Raw genomic sequence first — 11,567 nt, forward strand, 5'->3', positions numbered from 1 at the left:
GAAAGAATAAATCCTTTATTTACTCTGTTCAACCATAGGTAACGGGATAAAAAAAAATACAAGTTTCGTGTTTTGGTGCTCGTCTCAAACAGGTATATTGTGAATATTAATTTTAACTATTTTAATGAGAAGCTCTTTCCTGAAATAGTACACATTTTAATTTTTTAATATATATATAAGTCACAGACAAAAACATGTTAAACTTGACCATTTTGTTATAATGTTGAGCTACTTTTTAAGGATCATAGCATTCTACAGATGATGGTTACTGCTTTATTTAATCATGGTTTATTTATGTTATGGTCTATGGCACTGCTCAGTGTAATGTAGCCATATTTTTAAGGAAAAGTTGAGAAGAGTCAACACAAAGAAATACAGGGTTGTACTGGAAGAAGTTAGGGGCTTGGGGAGAATAAAGTAGAGGCAGCTGGCTTGCTGTGATGGTTTTTAATTTGGTAGTTTGTATAAAAGTGTAAGCAAAACAGATGTATAGTAACTTGTAAACAATTTTAAAGCAATGTTTTAGTATTTTAATAATGTACAAATATATAAATATATATTATATATCTATATATATATATCTATATATGGATTTGGAATTGAATTCACATCATGGTGCTACTTGGCCTCTTCTCTAAAAAAGTGTGCTAAAACTATGTTCAAATTATGTTTGAATGATGTTCCTACTTGCCATATACCTCAACTTTACTTGGCAGTAGGATTTTAAATGGAGATTATATAAGATATCATGTTCTCCTGATTTTCTGCTTGGCTAATATTTGGGGAAAAGAAATTCTCACTACTTGATAGCAAGTGTAACTTGAATTTTAACACATAGTTTTGTTCTAAAAAATCAGGGATATATCCTCTTACAATTTCCTTAGTAAGCCAATGTATCATCTGTGTATGTGTATGTAAAATTTTATTGTACAGATTGATAAATATTATTGTTAACCCTTTTTTAAAATTCTACTTTATTTTTGAGAATCTCAGCTGTTTTTTAATTCTGCTTCTAACTTTTACTTGTAAATGTATTGATGGCAAATTTTGCGGAGTAAATCCATTTCTTCTCTTTTATGACAATGGAAATGCATTTTTAATATTATAAACTCTGTTTGAGGTTTCTTATTTTACATCCTCCCCCTTTGCATGTTACATATAAAATAAACCATAGATTGCACTGAGCTGACAAGAAGACAAAGTAGGTATTTGGCAGCTGGCCATTTGCAAGAAGGTTGTGCCTTTTCCAAATTCTATAAATATGTTTTCAACTGTGATTGCTGTTTTATTTCATGGACTTTCAAGACAGAGTTTTAAAAAACAGAGAGATTCATGGAGAAAAGACTGCAAGAAAAAAATACCAGTCATGACAACTGTAGATTACCTTTAGAGTTGGAGGCAGCATATCTCTGAATATTAGTTGTTGAAACACAACATTTGGGGAAGAAATATAGTATTTGTATTCTGTATGCAATATTTTGCATCCGGTTGGCTACTGTGAGAAAAGCATGCAGGACTTGTTAACTTTTAGTCTAGCCCAATAGGTCTTACATTAGACATAGGCATTTATAAAGTATGGCAGTGCAATATATATACATACATAAGAATGTATATAAAGACCCTGATTCTGAAACAAGTTACTCATATTTTTTTCACTCACTGTCTGGGCTGCAGAAATTAAAAATGATCACTACATGGCAGCAAGAAATTTTCTGCCTGTCCTTGTTTCCATCCAGTGAATTATTTTGTCCCATCATTTTGTCATCCAGACTTTTGAAACCAAGTTACTGTATGCCTAAGGGAACTCGGTGCCCTTTGGATATTGCTGAACTTCCACCTAAAGCAGTTGTAGATCAGCAAAATCTGGAGACATTCTTCATCCTTGTTTTACACAATTTCCCAATGATATCAGTGGAATCATCAAGTTGCATAAAGAGTAACCTTTGTAGGACCAATGCCTTCTCTTTGTTTTTTCTTTAATTGAGTTTATCTAATTATAATTCTTAATTAAGTAGGTCATGATCTGTGCAATGCTACAACTACACGAGTCTACTGCTCTCACTTTAAATAGATGAGCTTAATTATATCTTACGCAGTCACCCCAAACTGAAGCTCTGAGGTACATGTAGATGCCTTGGTATGGGCAAGGGCTGTTACATTTTGAAATACTGTCCATGAGGAAACCTTCTTCCTTTGTTGAATACATCAGAATTCTCTCTTTGCTGTTGTATAAATGAATAAGCGTTCTTGGATTGGAAGACTTGTCTATCAAGTTAATTGAACTTTAGCTATTCTTTACATGGGTCTACCTGACTTAAAACAATGTTGATTAAAATACAAACCCAAACAATACAGGTAGTCCTTACTTACCAACTGTTTTGTTTAGCAATCATTCAAAACTTCAATGGTTGGTAAACATCCTCCCATTCACAGCCATTGAAGCATCCATGTGATCGCTGTTCAGGTACTTCAAAACCAGCATGCATTTATGACTGTTGTAACATCCCAGTCTCATGATTCTCATTTGCGAGCCTCAAATTGATTTCCACCATTGCATTTACAGAGAATGTGGAAATGAAATTGCCAAATCATGATGTCTTGCTTAACAACTGCAATGATTCACTTGGTTCTAAGTTGACATGGCAACATGGTGCTTAGTGACCGCAACGCTTAGACAGAGTTGCCAGTCCCAATTGTCATTGGTAAGCAAGGACACACCTCTGTATGATAGGCAGCTTAGCAATTTTTCTTACTTTGTGCAAAACAATTTACATACTATTGTCATTGGTAGATTCCACATAATTTCACTTTCATCATAAGTGGAAGCACATTGTTTAATTTAGTATCATTTTTTTAGATGCAGTGGTCAACTCCAAGTATAGTGCAACCTTTGTGTGCCCTTTCTATATCTACAAGGCAGGGCATCTTTGTGTCTTCCCTTGCCAAATTGCTTACAAATGGAAGACAATTTCATTGAAGATGAGATGTCAGGATGAGGAGGAGAAATGCATCCTGTGAATGAAAATTGTGATACTAATGAAATCTTGCATAAGAGTGAGACAGAAAGACAAAGCAAATACAACATAGCTTGTATAGGATTATCAGGTTGATTATAGCCATACTTGAAATGTTTCTGAGTGGTGTCAACTCTACTTGAATGATTGCTTTCTTCAACTTGAGTAATGTGCAGCAGCATTAAAGTTCACTATTAAACATAGTGACTATCTTTTATAGAGAAACTCCAACGGTTTGACACTAAGATTATTGACTTTTTTATGTGTGCATTTCTAAGTTTATGTTCTGCTGTTTGGGTATTTGTTTGTTTACTCTCATTTTTTTTAAAAAATTATTTTGTCCATTAAAAACCTAAGAATGGTTATAAATATTGTAAGTATTGTAATGAATGCAGGTTATTTGAAAAGCTGTTTTATTATATCATTCCTGATAATGCTGAAATGTGGGTGTTTTTAATAAAATTTATATTTATTTAATGCACTCTGTCTTGTGAGAGCATGCTTGCCAGATTCAATCCTTCTCTACTTTCATTTATTCAGTAATTAGAATCAAGCTTTTAAAAAGTGGTTGAGCCAAGGATCCGAAGGCTGAATGAGAATGGTAACTGTTTAATGACATCTGCTTGGGAAAAGTAGCACTGCTTTAAATATGTGGTTACATGTAGATCTATTCACAAAACTGCAATAAATGAAAATTTTAAATTATTTTTTCTGATGGAAACATCAGAGAATTAGTGAAGAGTACCTATGTGACTGGTGAGAATTTAGAAGATGGGACAATCACTTTTTAATAGTGACCAAAGTGGACTTTAAGAAAAAAAAATTAGCATAGAAATGAAGTGTGAAAGATGCAACATGAATGACTTCAGTAATAATAGACACAAGTCCTGTATGAAAAGTGTAGGTAGGTAGGTAGACAGGATAAATAGAAAAGAGACAAAAATAGAGATTGTGGAAGCTTTTTGGAACAGCAGGAAAATAATTATACAGTGCAACAACAGTTTGTGGAGTTACACTAGTGCAAAGTATGAAAAATCAAGCTCACAACAATGACTATTACAAAAAATGAGAATGAGATAAAGATGCTGTATAATCAACAGTCAGAATATTGTGCAAAGAAAATAAGGAGCAAGGAATTGTTTAGGTAAAAAGAGAAAGGAAAATTCAGAACAATTTTGATGGAAATAAAATACTGTTTTCAAAGCTGAAGGGGGAGAGGGGGCGATCAAATAGGAACCTTCCAGCAAAGTAAATGAGGTTAAAAATGAAGTAACTTGAGGTGAAATTGAAATAGCAATAGCACTTAGATTTAAATACTGCTTTCCAGCCCTCTCTAAGAGGTTTACAGAGCCAGCCTATTTCCCCAACAATCTGGATCCTCATTTTACCCACCATGGAAGGCTGAGTCAACCTTGAGCCTGATAAGATTCATTCTGCCACGTTGCAGGCAGCCAGCAGGCAGCAGAAATAGCCTGCAGTACTGCACTCTAACCACTGTGCCCCCGTGGCTCTGCAGAAACACTGAAAATATGTTATAGATTTTTATGGGGAAGTAAGAGTTATGCCATCTTAGTCTGATTTATGGAAATGATAATGCTATAATCAAACAGTCAAATGCCACCCAAGATACTACATTTAAAGTTTTTATGTTATAAATGCTAGGACAATGCTAAAAGTGGCAGTGCTCTCTAGAGAAATACAAAAGTACAGTTTGCCCATGATGGGGGTCCCTAACCCCTGGTCTGTGGACGAGCACTAAGCCACAACACGCTAAAAACTGGGCTGCGCAAACAAGTAAAGCCCCATTGATGTGATGTAGTCAGCATGCAAAACCACGCCCCCTCTGGGCCGTGAAAAAAACCTCTCTCCACAGAACCGGTCCCTGGTGCCCGAAAGGTTGGGGGCTGCTGGTCTATGAAGTGGCTGTATTATTTAATATGTGTACTGAGAATACATACCTGATGATTAGAATAACCATCTACTCCTTCCTTTATACAATGGGAAAATTGACAAAAATGAATGCAGAAACTACTGGGAGTTTAATAGTGTGTCTGGGAAGGCATTTGGCAGAACTCTGAACAAAACAATACAGGAAATAACAATGAACCAAATCTAGGAAAAGTAGTGAAGTTGTATGTTTGATAAGAAGGCTTTTCTTCTCACATTTATTGATTTAGAGAAGCACATGGTAAAGTGAACATGTTTCATGAAATTGCAGAGTTGCAGGTTGGTTGTTGAATACAATAAAAGAGGTATGCGACTGAAATGCAACATGCATCATAACTAATGGGATAACCCAAATGCAGGGTTGGGCTGCTGGGGATTCGCAGGGGTTCGGGAGAGTCCCTAGCTAAGATTCTGTGCAGTTTGGAGAACCCCCAAATCCCACTCTCGGCTGGCCCTGCCCACCCTGCCCCTCCCAGAAGTCCCCACACAGCCCGTTTTGGATGCAGGTAAGTGCAGGGCATGCTCCCTAAAAGTTTGGGAAGGCTGAAATGGGCCCATTTCCAGCTTCTAGAGAGACTCGGGGAGGCTGTTTTTGCCTTTCCGGAGGCTCAAAAAAAGCCTCTGGAGCCCAGGGAGGGCAAAAACACCCCCACACACACACCATAGTGCCCCAACTAGGCCACGCCCCCCCAGCAACTGGGCAGAGAACTCACTAAAATGTTTGAAGCCCACCACTGTCCAGATGTGGTTACTCTTGTTATTGGTGTCCCACAATAAGAGGCACCCCGGTGCTAGGCTTACCAGCATTCTATTCTCATTATGAAATGCTTCCAAATGTTCAGAAGTACAAGGAACCAGAAACACAATTGGCACCATGGAGTAGAGTTCCTCAAATTGGACTCCCTCCAGGTAAGTGTATATCAGTTTTGGAATTCCCAAATTCATGGCCATTTTAGGGCTTTCTGGAATTTGGAGACCACATATCTAAAACAATCTGACATTGAGAAGACTACTAAAGATGCTGTGTGCCTTCAAGATTTGCTTTGCATCTTTCGGCTGTCATAAGTAACGGGGAGAGGAGGAGGGACATGGTTATGGGAAGTGAGCTGGAGGTATTACAAAACAGAACTGTATAAGTTGTGGGGGGGGAAGATTCTTGCTTAGGCTCCTATCCTATGCTATGCGCAGCCGCAACTCTTTATCAAAATATGTCAAGGTCAACGGACAGAGGCCTCATCACCACCTGGAGATGCCCACATGATGATATACACTTTTAATTGGATGAGCCAATTGAACTATTGGGGGGGAACATTGCCATCACTTTGTATATGTGATTTACGCGTTCATTTTGTCAGATTCAGAATTCTTTTGTTGCTACCACTTGATTTCCAGTAAAAGATATCTTTTCTCTAATTAATGGAGTCTAAGTATTTATTTCTTGGATTTTGAATGGAGCACCATCTGACAGATGCTTATTAGGACCACTGTTATTATTTGTAACAGAATGAAATTAGAACAGAGGCAAGTAAATTTTGATGATATCAATTTTTTTTGGATAAATATGGCCTTTATTTTCAGTGGTTTTGTTTACACGTAGTTATTTCTAGTTTAGTAAACTCATCCATAAAGTCTTAAGCACAGTGTGGGAGGGAGTGACTTGCTTTAAATGAAGATCAAGGGGCTAGAATAATAGCTGGTGAAATATTGCTATGCCCTCTGTAAAAATGATTCAACAGAAAGGACATAAAGAGTATAAAGGGAATGATTTGGGATATGACTTTTGTGCCATTTTTTTTAATGTGCCAACCACAAGGATAAAAATACCAAATCCTTTGTGATAACAAAACGTAACAATAGTCACAGTGTTCTTATTTGTGAGCACATTTCTGAAGTTTTAAAATTCTGTGAACCAGTGTCTGTGAATCAGCTTACTTAGTTCTCAGGTGCTTTGTTCCATCTTCTCCACTGCCAATCAACCATAATTAAATATGTAAATGCCAGTTCCCAGGATGTTATTGCTCTCAGAACTCTAGAAGAGAGCTCCATAGGCCATGTCAATGAAGCAATAGTAGCAATTTGGCACTGAAAACAAGCCATCAACAGACACATTCCAAATAAGATTTCTTGTTCTCCTGATTTAATTATAGCATTAAATACTTTAAGAGATATTCAGCAAAATACAAAGCAAAGATTAACCCTTTAGCATCAGCTTTACTGCCAAGGATGTCTCTGGATTTCAATATCTTTTAAAGACATCCTTTTTGGGTGGAAGGTGAAGTGGCAGGTGGCTTTCCAAGTCTATCAAGGAGGGGGGGGAGTCAAAAATAATTGAGAGTGACAGGACTTGCCTTTCCAATGTTCTTTATTACAGTGAAAGGGTGGAAGGAAGCTCCAGGTTTTTGAGCTTCCTTCCTAGATCCAAGTCAGTGATGTTATAGTAGCTTCTTTCCAGGCTCATTTGTACCTATTTTATTAATAATGGATACCTTTATTATTTTATTTATTTATTTAGTAAATGTATGTGTTGCCCATCTCACTATCAAGTGACTTACAACATCATAAAAGCAAGTACGAAATGTTATAACATTAAATAATAAATATTAAATGAGTTAAAAACCAAAATGTAATGGGGTAGAAGTTGGAACTTTCTCCTAGTCCATTTATCACCTCCAGCATGGAAATTTGTAAGTCTTACAGGTATGGTGCATGATTGATTCTCGTTATCGGCTGATGGCATACTCCATACTTCACTTTCCGTCTCCTGTTGTCATACCCTTGGTAGAGTCGGACTCTGAGGGAGAGGAGGAACAGCCGACAGGGAGTGGAGGTGTGGCTCCAGAGGTTGTGGAGGAGGCTGGGGAAGGGCAGAGGCCAGCTGGGCAGTCAGAGGAAGAACCAGGCCCATCCCCTCCGCATCCTAGGACATGCAGGGAAGAACGGAGAAGGCAACTTGGCTTATGAGAGAGGAAGCGGCCATGATCCTCCTCATTGGTGGCAGCTGGGGAGACTAGAATATAAGAGAGACTATTACAACACAGTGTTGCCAGAAGCAAAGTGTGTGTTATTTTGGGCTGAAGTTATTTTCGTTGGTGTCCTTCCAACAGACTGTAGCTTGTTATCTCCTTGAATTTGGTAATTATTTATCCTGGTCCGTGTCATCATTGCAGTTTGTTTGGTTTTTTATTTCACCTCTATCTGCTCATTAAGTTCGGACTGTATTGTTTCTTTTGAAAACTATTTTTGAATATGTTTTATCTCCAACTGAGAATTATTGAACAGTGGGGCCAAATTGGAGGCATTAAAGGGTTTAATTAAATTATTTACGTTTTGGATTTTGTTACATTTGTGTTACACTTTGGGTCATCACACCATTTCTGCAGTGTCTTGTTTTCTTCCATAGAGTTATGTTATTTTTTTTCTCCTTTTGGCCTTGGAAATTCCAAAACTATACAATATTTTTACGTCTGTTGTTTCTGGTCTTCGCTCTTGTTGAGTTGGCTTGCTCTTTTTTTCTTTTTTCCTTTTAGTTTTCTTCCAATGGAAATTTACTTCCTATATCACTTCCTATTCTAGCATTTCCCTGCTTTGATAAATCTTTATTCTGCATCCTCTTTTACTTTGGCAGCTGGAGAGATAACAGTGTTCCTAGTGGCTTCTAAATGAACAGCAAACTTTGCAATCCTTGTTAACAGTTTTGTGCTGTCCTGTCATTACACTGTAAAGTTTATGATTTGAAACATCATTGCTCATGTATCAAAGAGCCCATGTTTTCTCCTTGTTCCTGATTGCATTGTGCTCAAAATTTCCATGAAGAAAGTATAAATCAATTGCTTTGCTTTTGCTTTTTGTTATTTCAAGGATCAAAGAATACAAGTGCGATCATTTGAAATATAAGTATAGAAAAAGTTAACTTTTAAGTAAGCACAACTCATTTGTTTTAGTAAAAGCAGAGGAAAAAAAATCTCAACCAGCACAGACATGAGCCAGTAAAAAGGCCATTAATGTGCTTTCCACTGAGAACCTGAAAGCAGCAGAATCATTGCTTGTTCAAGAACCAACATGAAGGCCAGGGAGGAAGCCAAAATTATATTTTTGAATTCTTCCTACTGCAGTTATAATTGGGCTCCCCAAGGTATATCCCATTCTCTCAGAAATTACAATGACCATTTTATATCATGAACAGTCAAGGCAAGTTCGTTTCGATTTTTCAAAAGTGCCATTATGGGCCAGAAAGTCCTATATGGAGAACTTGCCTCCAAAAGAAACCTTTTCTGTCCTGCCAGTGACAATGTTAGGTGGCAAATTACTTCATTCCCAAGTTCTAATGATGCCTCCTGGAGTTCTTTACTAGCCTGCTTGGAAGTGGAGTTCACCAGATTGGCACACTTAACTCCCCTCAGTAGAAGTTCTTGACTGAAAAGGCTGAAAACTGAGAATTGCCTGAGGCACAAAGTATTTGCCTCAGTGCCTGGCTATTGACAATACCTGACCTTGAATAGAGAAGTATAAAAGTACCCAAAATCAAGGTGTGTGTGTGTTGTTATTTTTTAACATTTCCAACAGTGGTCATTCATAGACCTATTGTTTGTTTAATCAGTTTTTTTTTTAATTGTCCATCTATCTGATAGAGGACTCTGGGTGGTATATAAGTAAAAAAATATAAAAAACATAAAAACAGTGTATACAATTTAAAATTTTAAAAGGCTAGGAAAGGATAAAAATTAATATTAATTAAATGTTGAAGAGGAATTTCAAGGCTGTAACCAGCCCTATGGTTACATGCTCTTCTGCAATCTTCAAGCAAGGCCATAGAACTACATTTTTAGTGAGGCCCTCATTACCTCTAAGTGAGGTAATTACCTAAGTGAGGTAATAGTGAGGCCCTCATTATACATTTTTACCAAAATAGTGAGGCCCTCATTACCTCTAAGGAGAGAATATTCTACAGGGCAGAGACTATGTCAGAAAAGATTCTCTTCCTGGACCCAGCCAGTCAGAATTCTTTAGCTGACATGGTCTACAATTGTGCTGTCCCACTCATACACTCACAAACGTAAGTGTGGTTTAGTGGGTTTATTAATATTTCCCCACAATTCTCTTCACCAAACCCCAGAACTGTCCCGGCCACAAGCAGACCAATGCTGGTCCACGAAGCAATGGCCAATGAGTCCACGAGGCACATGAAAGTTTCCCAGTCAAAATAAACTCACCAAGCAAAATTAAATTCACAATACAAGAGAGCTCATGAGGCAAGAAAAGTCCAGAGTTCACAATGCATGATCCAAGTCAAGGCAGTTTCAATCCAAAGCAAGGCAAGAATCACAACAACCAGAAAACACATAGCTAGGAAATGAACATGTTGTTCCAAGCATCGCTTCCCTCTCTCTGCTGTGCTAACTAGCCAGCTTCCGGTGTAGCCCATCAAGAAGGGCAAGGTTTTCTCCTCATGAGTAATCTTGATGACCTTCTTTGCTCCTGCCTTTTCTCTGCCCTACCTGTTCTTGGATCAGGTGCAGCAGGCAGCTCCTCTTCCTCATCACTGACTGGCTCCAGCTGCACGCTTTCTCCACCTGAAGCCTCTAGACTGGCTTGCTGCAGCTGTGTTTGAGCCAAATCGGTCTCAGATGGCTGCTTGGAGCCATTAACCAACTCCTCTCCAGACATGTCTGGAACTGGTTCATCTTCTTCCAAGCTGACATCTGGAGAGATGTGAGGAAACACCCAGGGAAGTCATCATAACAATGTACCTTTCCTGCTTGACCAGGTAAAATGAGTTGATGTAGTAGGACAAAAATGGTTCAATAGGTAACAGAACTGCAAATATTTATTAACTCCAAATATATTTATTTTTGTTAAAAAATGCTCACAATTTCATAAATTTTAAATTTTTATATAATTTGGGTAAAAACACATTCATCATTCCCTGCTGCCCAACCCCCACTCCTAGTCATTTTTGTCTCTGTGTCATTGCAAATGTTCCAAAAAACACCCAGATCCAGTTTGATAAAGTTGCTGGCCACTTCAAGGGACTGAAAAGAAAATTTGCAGGTCTCTTTGGGAATCTCATTTCTGTCATGGAATTAGTTAATCTCTGATCAGAGACTTAATCCATTTCCAGAGTGTTAGTTTGACTTCAGCTGTCCAAATCTGACAACCCTTAGGGAACTTTGACTAGAATTGTCCTGGAATGAGGGAACCCAGAGCTCCATGTTTCCTCCTAAGTAAGTCATATCTTAGTATCACATTCTTCTGGAACATCACATTCTTCTCTGTATATTTCTTTACTTCAGCTTAGTTATTCATTTTCATAAGACAAGACACTCGAGTATTTCTTTGAAGATTTTTCCTCTCCTGCTTAATGATTGATTCTATAACTACCCTGTGTAGAATACTAAGTTATTGCCAAATTTAATTGTTGAGTTAATGTTGAACATATTTAATTCTCTCAGTTTAGGACTACCCACTCATAATTGGGAAGAAAGTTTCTTGGTGGCATGTCCTTTCTTACTGTAAAAAACATGATATAATCTCAGGCAGGACTCAGTTGAACCTGTACTCTATATAAGGATGTATTTTTGAACTTTAGCCTATGTAAACAAAATTCCA

This window comes from Notechis scutatus, chromosome 4 (assembly GCF_049901735.1).
Source record: "Notechis scutatus isolate UNSWTSFEM ecotype Mainland chromosome 4, rNotScu1.2, whole genome shotgun sequence".
In the NCBI taxonomy this organism is placed as follows: Eukaryota; Metazoa; Chordata; class Lepidosauria; order Squamata; family Elapidae; genus Notechis; species Notechis scutatus.